General features: G+C 46.5%; 1 pseudogene; it reads right to left on the reverse strand.

The window, feature by feature from the left end:
- Positions 1 to 15,314: 15,314 nt before the first annotated feature.
- Positions 15,315 to 15,928, reverse strand: LOC102907909 (large ribosomal subunit protein eL14-like; annotated as a pseudogene).
- Positions 15,929 to 17,186: the final 1,258 nt, after the last annotated feature.

Below are 17,186 nucleotides of genomic sequence, written 5' to 3' on the forward strand. Positions count from 1 at the left end.
TAAACAGATGGAAGGAGAGAGGAGGGCTTGGACAGGCAGAGAAAAGGACATTTGGGCAGGTCATTGCAGCTGGGTCCCAGGCTGCAGGAAGGACAGGTAAGAGCCCAGCTGTGCCAGGGTGCCAGGGCTCATGGTAAGTCTCCACCACACCAGGGCCAATGAGGACAGCTCCCCCTCCACGGACCTGCCTGGCCAAGACCTCTGGATCTTCCAACCTTGTAGATCAGCAAAGAACTACGTGTGTAAGTAAGGATAACTGCATGGTGGATTTTTCTTGAAACCTTTACATCTCCAGAGAGTTAGATGCATTACTTTAAAAATCACTAAATCTGAGTTGAAGGCCAGCCTGGACAATATATCAAGAACTTGTCCTGGGCGGGAGAGGTGGTTCAGTGTAAGAACATTTACAATACTTAGCTGTTCTTTCAGAAGACCCTGGTTTGGTTCCCAGCAACCGGCTGTAACTCTAGTACACATAAACTAACACACATGCATGTGCACGCACACACACACACACACACACACACACACACACACACGCAAATAATAAACACATGTTAAAAAATTAACCTGAGCTGTGAGGTGGTGGCGAATACCTTTAATCCCAGCACTCGGGAGGCAGAGGCAGTGGATCTCTGTGAGTTCGAGGCCAGCCTGGGCTACAGAGTGAGTTACAGGACAGGCTCCAAAGCTACACAGAGAAACCCTGTCTCGGGGGAAAAAAAACCCAAAAGAAAGAAAGAAAGAAAAATTAACACCTGAGCTGCAACTCCCAAGTCCCGACTCTACTGTGGAGTGAACTCTCTCCCCACAGCCTCTCTCGAGGCTGATACTAAAATCAAAAATAAATTTCTCTGAGAGAATATTGCCTGGATGTGGAGGCTCTCCTCTGGATGTGGTCTGAGGCCATGTTCCCTGGGGGACTCTGGGGAGGCAGGAGATGGAAGACAGGGATGAGCAGAAACTGTGACCATGAGGCCACCGACCAAAGACGATCAAAAGGAAGGCGACCCCCTTCCTCTTTCCTCAGCAACTTGTCTGCTGGTGCTCCACGCGCCAGCCCAGCAGAGAGCACTCCGCCAACCGGAGCAGTGGCTGTACGGGGACCTGATCCTCTGAGAGGCGGTGAGATGTGGAAGCAGGGCCAAGAGGGCAACAGAAGCCCTCAGCTCCTAGTCCATTCCACTCCATGGCTTTCTGCTGGGCGGGTATTTTGTTGTTGTTGTTGTTGTTACTTTGATTTCTGTTTTTGTTAATCATTTGTTGGGGGAAGTTTCTGTGTTCTCCTTTGAACATTCCTCAGATTTATCTAGAAGTCTTTGGCTTCCTGGTGGCGTGGGTTCAAAGGAAGGAGGATGAAAGGAGCAGGCAGAGCGGGTCACCCACAGGGCTGATGGTTCCAGCGGCCCAGAAGCAGCTTCCAGCCTCAGGGCAGGTCCTCTCCGGGCTTTTCTGCACCCTTCTCTGCCCCCATCTCCCATCTCTACTCTCCACCCCTGCTGACTTCTTTTCCCAATGCAGCCCTTGTTCCCCGACCCACCAGGACGCTGGCAGCCGCAGGTACCGCGCCATGCACGTCCCCTGCTGTGGTGTTTAAGATGCTGCAGAGCTCTGAGAGCCGGCAGGGGGCTTGGGTGGGGGTGGGGTGGAGAGGGGCGGTGTGGGGTGCACAAGGGGAGGGTGAAGCTGTGGCAGGGATGCAAAGGGAGCTCCCTCAGAGCAAGGAGTTGCTTGTGTCCTTAACTGCTTTGTTTCAAGGTCCAGGACAGTGACCCATGGGAGACGCTCGTTGTATTGATGAGAGAAATCAACGAACAACCCCCTCGCTGTCAGAGACCTCTATGCCCTAGGCACCATGCCAGCTCTTTACATCCTGTGATCTCCTTAGCAACCCGGGATTGGGCATTGGATATAGAGGCAGGAGTCTAGAGAGCCAAAGGCTGTACTTCGGAGGCTCGCCCGCATTCTAGAAATTCTGGTTTTGCTCCCCAGAACTACATAAACTGGACATAGTAGCACAGAGAGTGATCCTGCACTCAGGAGGAAGAAGCAGGGAAGATCAGAACTCCGAGGCTACATAGTGAATTTGAAGATAGCCTGGGCTACGTGAGACCCTGTCTAAAAAAAAAAAAAAAAAAAAAAAAGAAAAGAAAAGGAAGGAAGGAAGGAAGAGACTTGGATAGCTTGGTGATTTTTGAACCCTTTAATTCTATGAATCTTTTGTTTTTGTTTTGTGTAAAAACAATTTTTAAATGTGGCGGTTCCAGCCCGCCTGCCCGTTGGGGTAGATATGGGTGGTGGGCACTCTCTTAGTAGTACAGCCTTTGTGTGGAGTGCCTGAGACCCAAGTTCAGCCCCGGCACTGAAAAGGAAAGACTAAAAGCAAATAAATTCAAATACCCAGTTCAGTGCCTGCCCCAGAGAAATGTAAGTGGATTAAAGAGAGGAGGAGATGGGGGAGGGGGGAGGCAGGAGGGGATTTGAAAGGGGCAGAGTTGCAGATAAGGCTGCCAGCTTTAAAATTTGCCAGTCAAACATCACTTAAATTTACTATTTATTTAGTCATGTGTGCACACATACACGTGGGTCATGGTGAACATGTATGCTGAGGTCAGAGGACAACTCTCGAGAGTCGGTTCTCTCCTTCCACCGTGTGGGTCCTGGGGATGGAGCTCAGGCCATGTGGCTTGGTAACAAGTGCCTTTACCTGTGGTGGCATCTCACCAGCTCCATCGCCATCATTTTTAAAACAAACAAAAAATGAACATTGGGAATGAAAGGTCTGATCCTGAAGTGTGTGAAATTCTTCCTAAAACCCAGTGTGTAGTATCCATGCTATTTTAATCAAAAGGGCAGACCCGTGGCACTTTTGGGAGTAGATCCCATTGTGCAGATGAGAAAATCGATGGAGAGAGACTCCATAGCTTGCTTAATGCTGGCTCATGTTTAGAGAAAAGGGCTTCCTCACTTACTCTTTGTTAGTTATTGGAGCTCAGGCTACTTCACAGTCAACAAATCACTTGAAATTGGCGACAGTATAGGACTTCACAATCTGGACCTAGATTTCAATCTTCAACCTTCTGGCCTTTTGGGATGCCTGTGAGAACTCTCTGCAGGTAAAATAAGATAGCCACATCCTCACTCAGTCATGTTTTGTGATGGCAAAAGATGGAGTACAGAAGGTCCTCCATCTTGTATGGCTGCTGAGGCCATTCTGGGTTTAACTAGAATTTGAGCTCCTTGATGGAGAATCCTACGGAAAATTACCTAGCTCTATTCTAGAACCTGAGGCCAAGATGCCCCAGCTAACTTATCTTGGCTTCTGTTAAACTGCCTGCTTGAGCAAACTTCCCCCTGCAGCTGCGGAGTGAGATACCACGATAGGTTTTGCCTTTAAAAACCCCCTACTCGAAACACTGGTCCCTGAACACACTTGGTCCCTGAACACCTGAGTGAAGTGCCAGGTGACTGGGGTAAAGACTTTCAGTTGGCTATAAACTGTATCTGAGTGGTCATCTCTTGTGGGCTCCATTGAGTTTCCTAGATTATATTTCTACACTCAAAAAAAAATCCTGTAAAAAACTGTGTGATTGGGGTGTTGAACCTGTTTCGAGAAACCCCCAGAGACCACCAAGGAGCCGGTTTCTGATGCAAGCACATAAGGTCCTTTTATTCAGGTTCAACCTGGGCCACCACATGGCAGATGAAAGGAAATGTGGCAGCAGCCATGAGCCCAGGTATAGAGGGTTTTTATAGGGAACAATCACAAGCCGGGAATTGGCAACTCGGGATTGGGTAGAAGGAACAAGGTGACTTTTTGAAACTATTGGTTTAGACTTTTGTCGGGGAACCACAACCCACTGAATAGGATTATCTAGACTGCTCAGCAGGATTATCTAGGTATCTCCAAGGGCCATAAACCACAGACAGGATCCTGTTAAGCTTTCCATTCCTGTATAAACAGCAGACAGGATGTCTGCAGGAGTATCTGGATCCTGTTAAGCTTTCCTTTAAACAGCAGACAGGATGTCTGCAGGAGGATACTGCTCTGTATCCGTTTGAGTTATCCTGGCATATTCCTGAGGTCTTTTCTAGAACTGAGTACAGTAGGTGGTCTGAGATGGTGGCCCTTTCCCTAAAATAGAGCCTGTAAAGTTAGGTCTAGGCCTTCACAGGGGCTGGAGAGATGGCTCAGTGGTTAAGAGTGTTGTACCCAGATTGAAAACCCCAGAGAGACCACCGAAGACGAGTGTGCCGAAATGCAAAAGCAAGATTTATTTCGGGATATCCAAAAGCAATACAAGCCTAGGCAGGGACCTCATCAAGCCATACATTGCGGTGGAGGCTGGAGGAAGTACCCGCCCCTCTGCAAGCTCAGTTTTTAAAGGCAAAAGGCACAAGGTTCCATCAGTTAGGGGTGCTAGTACCAGTACAATTCTGATCGGCTCGCTTCTAGGGGCTTTCTAGAAATCATGGCTTAATCTTACTTCTAAGGCCGTGGTTGCCTGTCACCATTTCTCATTGGCTGCCCTCAGGTGGGGACATTTCTATGGTCAGTTACCCTGGAAACCAGGTGTGGGACATTCCTTGGTTAAACAGTCATCACCTAATGAATACCTTGTGACTCTGTACTTTGCACTTTCTAGTTTCTGGAATCTGGGTTGACTGGTTCCCGTAACTCAAGGCCTATACCTAAAATGGAGAAAGCTTAGGCCTTATTTCTAAGATGGAGGCATTTTGTTCTCGTTTTGGTCTCACAAGAGCACTGCCTGGTCTTCCAGAGGTCCCAGGTTCAATTCCCAGCACTCACATAACAGCTCACCACTGTCTGTAACTCCTGTCTCAGGGGATCTGGCACCCTCACATAGACATACATGCACATAAAATAAAAATAAATAAATCTTAAAAAATATTGTGTGATGTCATTGAATTTCACCAGGTTTATGTATTTTATTTCAGGTTTATGTATTTATTTATTGACTCATAGAATGTCAACAGGTGAAGGCTTGCAGTTTATAAGGTCCTGGGTTCGATCCCTGGCAGATCACACATGCACTTACCATGAGATTAAACAAGATGGACACTCAAGAGTGGACAATTAAGGATGTGCACTGTGTTCCAGAAAGTCCCCAGCTGTCCCCAGCTCATCCCTCACAGCTCTAAAAGTGGGGCGGCCCTTGATGTAGTGGCACAAGAGGGTGATTGGAGCTCTCACTACGATTTCTGCATCTGAGGAAACCACGGGTTAAAGGGACAAGAGCAGGCTGAGGAAGCTTCCAGAAGGCCATCACCCACTTCCTGCTTATACAGATGGAAAGCAAGCTCTGCAAAGCTTTGGCTCTTGATATGTGCATAGTTAGATGAAAACAGGGAATTCCAGAAGAAAGAGGAAGCAGGAGGGGAGGAAACCAGATGTTTTGATGGCACCTGCTGAGAAGTTCAGGCCCAAAGGACAGGACACTAGCTATCCACTCTCCCTCGCTCCATCCATCCTCTCAGACATCTTCTTATGAACTCGGACCTCTTATGGTTGGAGTGTGCAATCGTTTCTCTTCCTGGAAAGGCTTCCTTTAATGATCTATTATTAAATATCTACACCGAAGCATGCTGTGTTGTGAACTGACTAGGTGTGTGTTTAGGCAACTCACATCTGCTTCTTTGAGTTTCTCTCGTGTCTCAGTCAGTCCTCACCACCCCTCTTACCTCAGTATTGTCCTCAGGTGTTCATGCGTTCATTTCTAAACTTACACACAAAATCAGGAGGCATGCACTCTTTCACGCCTGGTTTCATCCACTCAGCATGACAGTCCTGAAGCTAATTCCTGTTCCTGCATGTAAACACTACAGTCGTGATTTCATTTTGCTGCACAGTATCCCACTGTGTGAATAACTGTGGTTTTTCCTGTTGATTGATAAACCTAGCTGTTTCTGCTAAACTGCAATAAGACAAATTAACTATAAATGTATATAGAAACATTTGTGCACAAGACTCTGTGTGCTGTGTTATTATGTCCCCTGTGTTTACAGGGGAGAGTGATTACTGGGTGCTAGGCCAGAGTGCAGTTTTGAAATAGTTGCGTGGACCTGTGGTCCACTAGCATGCACTTTGTCCGCTGAAATGTGCGATCCAGTTGCTTTTAGACTCTGATTCATGCAACTATCACAACCACCATGTTTTGAACATTTCCTTACCCTCAAAGGACAGTCCTTTCGTCTTTGGCTTTCCCGTCCCTCGCCTTCAAAGCTGACTTCCTGTTGCCCTGTAAGGAACATGTTACATACATGGGACTTGGAGACGGGTGGTCTTGACTGACTGATTTCTTTCTTTTTGTATAAACTTGTTTTCTCCCTCCATCATTTTTGCCTTGGTCCCCGCCTTTCTTCCAGTACTGGGGCCTGAACCCAGGGCCGTACGCATGCCAGACAAGTGTTTTACAGATAAGTTATAACCCACTGTATCTCCAGCCTCTGTTTAGCTAACAATGCTTTCAACATTAGCCCATGTTGCAGCGTGGATCTGTGTTTTGTTCCCTTTTAACTGCTGAATAACAGTCACTACGTGGATATGTTCTGTTCTATTTATTCATCCATCATTGATTAGCATTTGGTTTCCTTCAACTTTTGGCCATTATTAATCATGTTACTATGAACAAACACGCAGAAGTTTTTATATAGACATTAAAAAATATTCTCCTGGGTACAATATCTTAAGAGTGGAATTGCTGTCACAGGATAACTCTGTATTTAACTCTTTGAGGAACTGTTAAACTGCTTTCCAAAGGGCAGGCATCACTTTATTCCTAGCAGCAGTACACGAGGTTTTTTAATATTTCCAAATCCTCACCAATACTTTTTCTTGTCTCCTTTTTCAGAGCAGCCTCCATAGTAGGTATGGCGTGGTCTCTTTGTGACCTGGTTTTGCATTTCCCTGTTGACAATGGTGCTGAGTTTTTGCATATCTCATTGGTGTCCCATGTATTTTTTTTGGCAAATGTCTATCGAATTGCTTCCTATTTTAAGGTTTGGTTGCCTCTTTATCACTGAGTTTCAGGGGTTGCTTATGTATTCTATACACAAATTCTGTGTCAGGTGTATGCATTGCAAATACTTTCCCCAGACAACTGGTTCTCTAACTTTATTATGATGGCTACTGAAACACAATAATTTTCATTTTGATGAAGCCCATTTTATCGACTTTTGTTTGGTTGATTGTACTTATGAGGTCAAACTTAAGTCAGGCATGCATTTAACTTTCTAAGAAAGCGGCAGGTGTGTGTGACTTGTACATCTCGGCACAGAAACAGGGCCATAGAAGACAGGTAACCTTGAAGACTGGGAGGTGACACATTGTGTGGGGCAGGGAGAGGGTAGTGGTCAGCAGTGACACAATTCACAGAGACTGAAACTCAGCCGGGCGGCGGTGGCGCACACCTTTAATCCCAGTACTCCGGAGGCAGAGGCAGGTGGATCTCTGTGAGTTCGAGGTCAGCCTGGACTACAGAGTGAGATCCAGGACAGCAGGTGCTACGCAGAGAAACCCTGTCTCAAAAAAACCCAAAGAATGAGATTCAGTTCAGCATGACTTAGCCAGTCAGTGCTGGTTCACACTTCTAGAGTCTGACCTCAGATGGTTTTTTGTTTTTGTTTTTGTTTGTTTGTTTGTTATTTTTTGAGACAGGATTTCTCTGTGTAACAGTCCTGGCTGTCCTAGAACTTGCTCTGTAGACCAGGCTGTCCTTGAACTCACAGACATCTGCCTGCCTCTGCCTCCCAAGTGCTATGATTATAGACATGAGCCGCCATGCCTGACTCAGACAGTTTATTTTAGCCATATTTAAGCCCAGCACAAATTTGGAAAAAAAGTTTTCTGATGACAGTTACCTCAGTCCCGTGTGTACAACAAAGCTTACAACATGTTAACATTGAAGCTCTTTACAAAGTACATATGATTTGTTTCATAAAGATAAAGGTCTAGGGAGAAGGACTGAGGTAAACATAATGCCCATGGGAGTCAGGGTTGGCCCGGCCCTAAGGCAACATAGAAGTCACTTAGGCTGTTGTGATGGACAAGTTCCATCTCTCATAGGGTGGGTTTATGGGCTGAGAGCATTGCTCAAGATCTAGGTGGGGAAAGGCTGGGATGAACAAGCCCAATATTCTGGAGGATTCAGGGGAAGCCTGGCCGTACAGACAGCAAAGGGTCACCAGGTTGTAAACCACATGCTTTCCTAGCATCCCAGGCGGACAGGTAAACATGTCCTCCCTTTGAAGAGACAAGCCTGCATGTTCAACTTTTCCTGGTTTCTGTGTGTACAAGGACCTCTTGCCCTCTACAACACATGCACAACTTGAGCCTGCTCGGGATAGATACAGGGTTGAGCCAAAGACAGCGAGAGAACTGGTTAGCATAAAGCAAAAAGCAATACCTCTCCCAACAATTTTTAACAGTTCGTAAATATCAGTTGCAATCCAATAAAGAAAACAGACGTGGTTTGAGGTGCAGTTCACAGGTGAGGACTACTCCTGGTGAGTTGTTCCTTCTCCATTTTATAACAGAGGAAACTATTTCCCAATTAGCACCACGTAGAGCCTCCCCAAGGGAAACAACGTGTAGAGAACCACGTCAGCCTAAGAGCGCGTAACTGGTCTGCGGTGAGTGGTGTCTGTGATGAAATCACACACTGACCGTTTTCCCTGGAGCACCTGCCGTCTCAGGACTTCCGACTGCTGTGACAAAATGCACAGGCGGGGTGTCTTCACACACACACATTGACATCTCGAGTCTGAAGGCTGGGAATCCCATCTCTGAGGCTGATGGAGCCCCTGTGGCTCCGGCAGTGGCCATGCTGCAGCCCCCCTGGAGGAAGAAGCCCAGCCGGCCTCTGGTCTCTCTTTAAGACAGAGAAGAGCAGCGTAGGCCAGGAAAGGAAAGGAAAGCTGACGCATGAGCCTTCAGAAAATTCACTTTAGGAAAAGTGGCCTTGAGACCACGATCAGGCCTCAGGGTGGGAAAGAGAACATTAGACGGAAAATGGTACACATACATGAGCAGTGAACATGACAGCTTGGGAAGGAGGGCCTTCGATAGGAGACTCAGTCAGCGCCCCCTGCCGGCCTCTGTGCTCACTGCACGTAAGGAAGCAAAGCCTGAAGTGAAAACAAATTTTCTCATTATTTATTTACTTAGTGAAAAGGATATAACTGGAGAGATGGCCTCAGTGAGAAGGCTGGGGCAGAGGGTGGGAAGGCCAGGAGAGCTTTTTCTGGAGAGAGTCCCCAGAGCAATTGTAAGCTTTTAGGGGGCAGTGGCCACACGACGAGACCTTACAGATACCATTTCCTGCGGGGATGGAGTCTTGAGCTGTGTGGTCTGGCCATACAGCTTTGCATGCTGGGGCCTCCTGCGCCTGGTCTGAGTCCAGGATGTGGAACTGTTAAGTAAATGCCGAGAACTACTCAGCTGCCAGCTATCATTGTTCAGAACCAGCCCGCTGACTGTTCCGGAGCACAAGGCAAGAAGTCTCTTTGTATCTTCATCACACATCTCTTCCACACAGTGCTCCCCACAGATGGTCCCCCGATAGTCCCAGTCATTTGGAGTCCTGCTAAATACCTCAGGTTCCATTACCAAGGAGGTGAAGTTACACTTGAACCCATGGAGCCCGTGGGTATACTTTAGAGGCAGGCCCGTGAGTGATTGAAGGTGCTTATGTGATTTTACTGTGATTCCAGCAGAGGGAGACAAGGCTGAGCTTTCCCACAGGGAGTCAGTCCTCCGTAACTGAGAAGCTGCTTGTCTCCCTCCCCTTCCTTAACCCTTCCCTCTCTACCATACGATGGTAGCCATGATTTTAGCATCTCGTGGTGGAAAGAGCATCTGGCTCATGGCCACTACAAATTTAGCGCTACTTCCAAAACCGGATTGTGGCTTAGTCACCTCAGGATCCAGGAGGGGTTTTGGAAGGAGTGGCTAGAGCATGTTACATATTCAGCCACAGACAAGGCTTTGTGCCTGAAATGGGGCCGTTAGTGACTGTTTCATCCTGATTGCCTCCATCCTGATCAGAACAGAATTGGTTTCACATGTGCGCTACTCCGGATCCTGGAGAGATTCTCGTTAGTCCAGGGCACTTTATCCCCCGGAAAAGCTAGTTGGTTAGGGCAAGGAAGGGACCATCTTCAATACACCGGAGTCTTTTCTGCTAAATATGAATGAGGAAATTTGTTGCTGTTGACATCTATATTACAACCATGAGTAAAATGACCAAAGGGAAAAAAGAGACATGAAGGATGGATGGAAGAAACCCAGATAATTATTGCACCACTGATCCAGAAATCAAACCATCCCATAGCCTAGAATTCTTGTTTTATAAGAAAACGCTTTTCTGTGCAAGGTCATTTTAAGTAAGTCTCTTGAGTTAAGTCTCTAGATGTTGCAAATAAGATTATCTTAGCAGATGCAGTAGCTCCCGGGCTGATGGGTCTCCTTTCAGTTTCCCCAGAGTTGATCAGGACCTTCAGCCCACAGTGGGCTGCGTTAAATCTGTGGCTCCTTTTTACTTGAAGCTGTATTCTCCTCGTGGCTCACCTGCTGAAGATGTATTCTGTTCATATCATTCCTGTGACTTGTTCATATGGTTCTGTTTCATTGGCTGGGACTTTTAAAATACTTATTGTTTATCTCAAGAGCTAGGTGATTTGATAATTTGGAGGGTGTCTTGGTCACTGTTGTATTGAGACACCATGACCAAGACAACTATTATAAAAGAAAGCATTTAATTTAGAGTTTCAGAGGGTTAGTCCATGACCATCATGGTGAGGAGCTGGCAGGCATGGCACTGGAGCAGTAGCTGAGAACCTTACATCCTACCCACAGGCTTGCAGTAGGAGAGATAGAGAGATAGAGATAGATAGATAGATAGATAGATAGATAGATAGATAGATAGATAGATAGAACCAACTGGAATGGTGTGGGCTTTTGAATCCTCTAAGCCCACCTCCTCCAACAAGGCCACACCTCCTAATTCTTCCCAAATAGTTCCACCAACTGGGAACCAAGCATTCAAACATAAGAGCCTATGGGGGGGCGGGGCTTCTCATTCAAACCACCACAGAGGGATTTATCTCCAAGTAAAGAAATAACAGTACAGCGCTTCAAAACAGGCCAAACTTACCCCAAAAGACTGTGGCAGTCCTAGAAATGCTCCATATTTTATAAAACTAAACTTAAGGGGTGTGAGGCCAGATTCAAGTCATTCAAAACCATTCAAAAGCCATGAGTGGTTTAATAAGTAGAACTCTTCTATGCTGTCTTTCTTCTCTACCTTTCTCGGGACTGAGGGGAATATATGGCTTCTCCTGCTGCCTTGTTTCTGTTTGTAATCTTTGATTAATTCTCACCAGAGATCACATTTGACAAAGCCCTTCGGCTCCTGATGGAAAAGGAAGACATAAGACATGCCTCATAGAAGGAAAGTGAAAACACTCATCTTCTGAAGAAGGAGGACCAGGATCTAATGAACCACTCAGTCATGACATAATTGTTCTCAGGGTGCATAAAACATCTGTTATTTGACCATAATAAGTGTGCATGCGTGCACCCCAAAACAAAATAAAACTCCAACAGGGAAGCAACCAGACGAGCATGTTTTTCTGTCTCTCTTCCCTCCCTCCCTCCCTCCCTTCCTCTCTCTCATAAATGCACACAACAACATTCATTTTCTAAACTAACTTAATAAATTTATTCACCCCTATTAATAAAGTCATAATAAAAATAAAAATTGAAACCTAGAATGTAGCACTTGAAGTACAGTGCGGCCTTCTGCCCACATAATGTAATGGTGCTCTGCACACAGCAGTACCCTGCGGGACACAGTGATATGTAGGAAACAGATGGGATATGGTAAGAAGACAAGGCTAAGTTTCAGCCTTTTTATTAGCACATATTAATTGTATAAAATAATGAGTTTCATTTTGACATTTTCTACATGCGCATAACATACTTTGATCATGTTCTTGCTGGATTACCCTTTCCTATGCCTCTTGCTTCGTCCCCTGGCTCTCTTCCTCTTACCAAACAATCTGCTTCACACTCTCATGTCTTCTGTTTAAAATCTAGATTCTGCAGCGTGTGTCAGGTATCTTTCTGAGTCTGTCTCATTTTCCAACATGGTGGTCTCCAGTGCCACCCACTTTCCTGAAAACAACACGGTTTCATTCCTCTTTACAGCAGAGTAGTGTGTATGCGTGTGCGTGTGCGTGTGCGTGTGTGCGTGCGTGCGTGCGTGCGTGCGTGCGTGCGTGTGTGTGTGTGTGTGTGTGTGTGTGTAGGTGTAGGTGTGTGCCAGTTCAGTCAGTCATCCACTGCTGGGAGTTTATCCCACTCCGTATGGAATTCCACTTGGCTGATTCCATTTGGACGGCTTGGAGTCATGTGACTACTATGACCAGTGCCACAACCCATGTGGGTGTGCAGGCACCTCCGGCATATGACGACTTTGATTCTTTCTGGAACATAGCCAGAGTGACTTAGCAGACCATATGACTCAGTATGGAGGTTACTCAAAACACCAAAAATAGGAATAGCACTCTGAGCTCCTGTAATTGCAGAAATCAGCTGGGGCCCAAAGCAGAAAGGGCTCGAACAAGCCTCTCTCCTCGCACTTCTGGGAGGGGAGCCTCCTGTGGAGGAAGAGGCCTTAACTGCAAATCCTCTGCAGCTGCTACTAGCCTGTCCTTTCTGTGGGCCAACTCTGACCTTGGAGCCAGTCCTGGGCTACTGAAGGAGGAGGAAATGCGTGCTGAGGCTGTTTGTGTTTGCTGTCTTTGGTTATGCCCGGGATATGCCCCTGCAGGAAGTTCCAGACCTTCCAAACATATTTCCTATTGACTGAGTGACTGACAGATTGTGAGGATATGTATGTATGTGCAGTGCATGTGTGTTGCTGAAATTCCTTCCCTGAGGGAGAATGTCTGCCCCTTCTCCTAAGGTCCCAATGACAAACCAAAGAATGATTCCACCAGAATTTACCCTGGAGAACTAAAGAGTTTATTTGGTTTCCTTACAGAGAACATGTGAGGGGACACTTACAGGGGGTGGATGCTCTTCTCAGGCCGGAAAGGTTGTACTGGAAAACCCTTACCCACATAGGAGGATGGCTTTTCCATAGCTACATAGATGGAGCCCCAGCCTCTAGTCCTTCCCACCTATATCCTTAGTCCTCCCCAGGACCCCAAGGCGTGTGCGCAGTTAGGGCAGAGTTGCATTCAGCTGATTGGGAGGGGTGGCTGGCTACTCAGGTGAGTGACCTCTTACCCGCCCACCCCTCCTCCTGTGAGGAAAGGGAAGCAGTCAACTGCCCAGCTCTGAGGATGTTTTGCCCACCCAGCAGACTTCCTACGATGGTGTCAGTTTCATTTAGACGGTGGTCCTGTATGACAAGGTGTGTGTGTGCAGGGTGTGTGCAGGTACCTGTGGAGGCCAGAGGGCAAGGTCCAGTGCTTTCCTTTGCCCATCTTCACCTTAGTTTTCAAAACTGGGTCTCCCATTGAACCCGGAGCTTACTGGTTGGCTAGACTGGCTTGAGAGTTCTAGAAATCCACTTGTCTAAACCGTCCCCCAGTGCCAAGGTTATGTACCCACTCCCGCGCCTGGGCTTTATGTGTATCCTGGGTACCAAACTCGGGGCTTCCTGCTCATGCACCACTGCAGCTGACTCATCTCCCAAGGCCAAGAAAAACATTTTCCAATCCAGCATCCGAAATGCCTTCATGCCCAGACGCCTCAATCCATGCCTTGTTGTCCTGGACATTTTGATGTACTCAGCCCCAGAACATCTCCCCTTGATCTTCATCCTTGAAATTAGCAAGACACTGCAGCTCACTCACCACATTGAGCTCATGCTGATGTCTGAAGATGTCACATCCTCTGCCTCTTATTTCCTCCATATGCTGAATGGTTATCAACAGTGCTGGTGAATAGGGATTTACGCTGGCGATTTCCTTAAGTTCATCAAAGACTGTTCTTTACCATAGGAACCCCTTTCAGTTTGCTTTGCAAAAGTGAGCCATATAATATCAAACAAATCCAAATTTGCTTCTGTCTAGATGTTATCGTAAGAAACCTTGGACTGTACTTTAAGAAGCTGTTTGCTGTCCTAATGAGATGAGGAAGCCAAGCCCAAGAAATTCTGTCAAATTTTGCCTCTAGCATGGAAACATTCAGGTGAATCCCTTTTTCTTGAGGTTTCAAAAAACTACTACAAGACTATGTGTAGATATATAGCATTCCTTGGTTCCCTGTAGTGTTTTGTGTAGGGTTGAGGCATCCTGGCTTTCCCAGCCACTATCTCACAGAAAGCTCCCTGATTCTCTGGCTCCTACAATCTTTCTACTTCCTCTTCCAAAATGACCCCTGAGTTTTAGGTACAGGAGTATTTTGTAGATGTATGAGTTGGGACTGGGCCCCACAGCTCTGTGATTTGATTGGGTGTGATTTCCTGGAGTGGTCTCTGTCTGTTGCAAAGAGATGCTTCCTTAATGAAGGGTTAGGACTACACTTACCTGTGGGTCAAAGGACAAATATTTAGAATGTATTTTAGTAAAGTAGCAGAACTCAATTCTTCTCCAATATCCATGACTTCACTAGCCCTGGGTGGTTGACTGGGTTTCCGGTGCCAGCCGTGATTTCCCTCTTGTTGAGCTGGTTTTAAGCCCAAGTAGAGAGCATTTGGTAGCTGCCAAGGTGTGTGTGCCACTACTGTACTGTTAGCTGGTTGCTGTTGTGGTTCATAGGCATCATAGTTGGGAAGGACTGTTGGTTGCTGCCCTCCTTTGGAAGCTTCATGGTGCCTTCTGGTCTTCAGGAAGGAGGCTTTGAAACCAGTTCCAGTTCAGGGGCCCTGGTTCCTGGTGTCTTTAGTAATGGGGACCTCAGCCTTCCACTTCTAGGGTCAATCAAAGGCAGTAGCCATAGCCTAGGATGTTTGGGGAGTCTCTTAGACAACTCTGACCAGCAACTCAAAAGAGAGCTTTTCATACCTGGTGTTGGGGTTTTTGTTAGATGGTTGTCTTAGGGTTTCTATTGCTGCGATGAAACACCATGACCAAAAAGCAAGTTGGGGAGGAAAGGGTTTATTTGATTTACACTTCCTCATTGTTGTTCGTCACTCAAACAGGGGCAGGATCCTGGAGGCAGGGACTGATGCAGCGGCATGGAGGGGTGCTGCTTACTGGCTTGCTTCCCATGGCTTGCTCAGCCTTTCTTTTCTTTTTTGCCAACATGTCAAAAAGAGCCTTTTTTCCTTTGTACAGCCTCATGCTTTCTTGCCAGCTGCCTTTGAAGCAGGAGCTTTCTGGGCTGGGGGCTTCTGACCCTTCTGACCTTTAACAGGAGGTGCAGCCTTCTGGGCCGCAGCCTTCTTGCCTGGTCCTGTCACCTTCTTGGCCGGAACTTCAGCTTAACAGAGCTACTGCTGCTGCGGCAATGGCGGCCTTAGCAACAGGCACTTTTTTGGGAGAAGCTTTTGGGAGAGCAGCCCTTTGAAGTTTCTTCACTTCGGTCTTGATTATTCTGTTCCTCATTTTCTTTGCCTTCATGACTTTGAAATGATCAAAAGGTCATCTTGGCTTTCCTTTCTCTGGCATCAGTCTTCTTGGCCCATCTTGTGGTTGCCCCTTTTGTATTGATAACTGCCTTCTAAGTTTTTCATACATGCTTCTGGTGGGCACTGTGTGGGAACTTGAGAATGAAGTCGGTGAACTGTATGCACTTGAAAGGCATGGCCTGCCTCCTCACCCGAGTGCAAGGTCCATCCACTAAAGCCCTGTTCTGATCAATAACATCTAGAATCACCACCAGCTTTCCAACGTGAGGCCCAAAGGAGATGTAGGTCATCTGGCCAACCTCCATAAAGCGCCTGAACACCATGGTGGCTCCGTTCAGTAAGAAGTCAGCCTGCTTTCTTATAGAACCCAGGACCACCAGCCCAGGGATGGCCCCACCCACCATGGGCTGGGCCCTCCCTCATTGATCACTAATGGAGAAAATGCTTTAGAGCTGGATCTCAAGGAGGTATTTCCTCAGCTGAGTCTCCTTCCTCTCTGATGACTCTAGCTTGTGCCAAGTTGACACACAAAACCAGCCACTACAAAGGTCTTCAGCTCTTGGAGGGACCATTGTCAGCCCAGATGGGCACTTTTCATTTGAACTATATATTTCTATTATAGATTTAAGCTTATGGTGGGTTTTCCAGTAGATAGTTAATGGTATAATTTCTCATGACTTTTTCAGACATCCTTACTGCATCTTACCCTCTTTCCTGTATTTATCTCCACCCCCTTCCTAATTAGACACCTCCGTTTTTCCCTTTTGCCCAGTCAGATCACTTGTGCTCTGCTATTCCCCTCCTTCTTGCCTGCTCCCCAACAATAGTCCTTGTTTGTTTTAACTTTCCTGGTTTCTTCTGTTACTACAGGATATGTACTCACATCTGAAGATGTTGAGCTAGAAGCCTTAGATGAAAGAGAATATTTGATGTTTGTCTTTCTGGGTCGGGGTTACCTCACTCAATATGATCTTTTCTAGTTCCAGCCATTTAATTGCAAAGTTCATGATTTCATTTTTCTTTGCAGCTGAATAGTATTTTATGCTATATATGTACCACATTGTCATTATCAGTTTATTATTGAAGGGCGTTTAGGTAGTTTCCATTTCCTGGCTTCTATGAATAAAGCAGCAATGAACACAGCTGAGTAAATGTCTATGGAGGAGGATGCCAAGTGCTTTGGGCATATGCCAAAGAATGATATAGCTAGATCATACAGTAGAATTATCTTTAGCTTTGTGAGGATTCTCCCCACTGATTTCCACAGTGGCCGCTCCAGTTTGCGATCCCACCAACAATGAACGTGGGTTCCCTTCTCCCCGGCCCCTCCAGCATTTGTTGTCAGTGGCTGTGTTGGTCCCTGCCATGCTGGCTCGAGTTAGCCGAAGTGTCAAAGTTGCTTTGATCTAAACTTCCCTGATTGCTGGAGATGATGGATAATGTCTTAGATATTCCTGATCCATTTTTCCCCTTCTTTTGAGAACTCTCTGTTCAGGCCGAAGGACCATTTTTCGAATGGGTCATTTGTTTGCTTGTTTGTTTTTGACTCTTTGGTTTTTGAGTTCTTATTTTCTGGATATT

Source organism: Peromyscus maniculatus, chromosome 2 (assembly GCF_049852395.1).
Source record: "Peromyscus maniculatus bairdii isolate BWxNUB_F1_BW_parent chromosome 2, HU_Pman_BW_mat_3.1, whole genome shotgun sequence".
NCBI classification, from domain to species: Eukaryota; Metazoa; Chordata; class Mammalia; order Rodentia; family Cricetidae; genus Peromyscus; species Peromyscus maniculatus.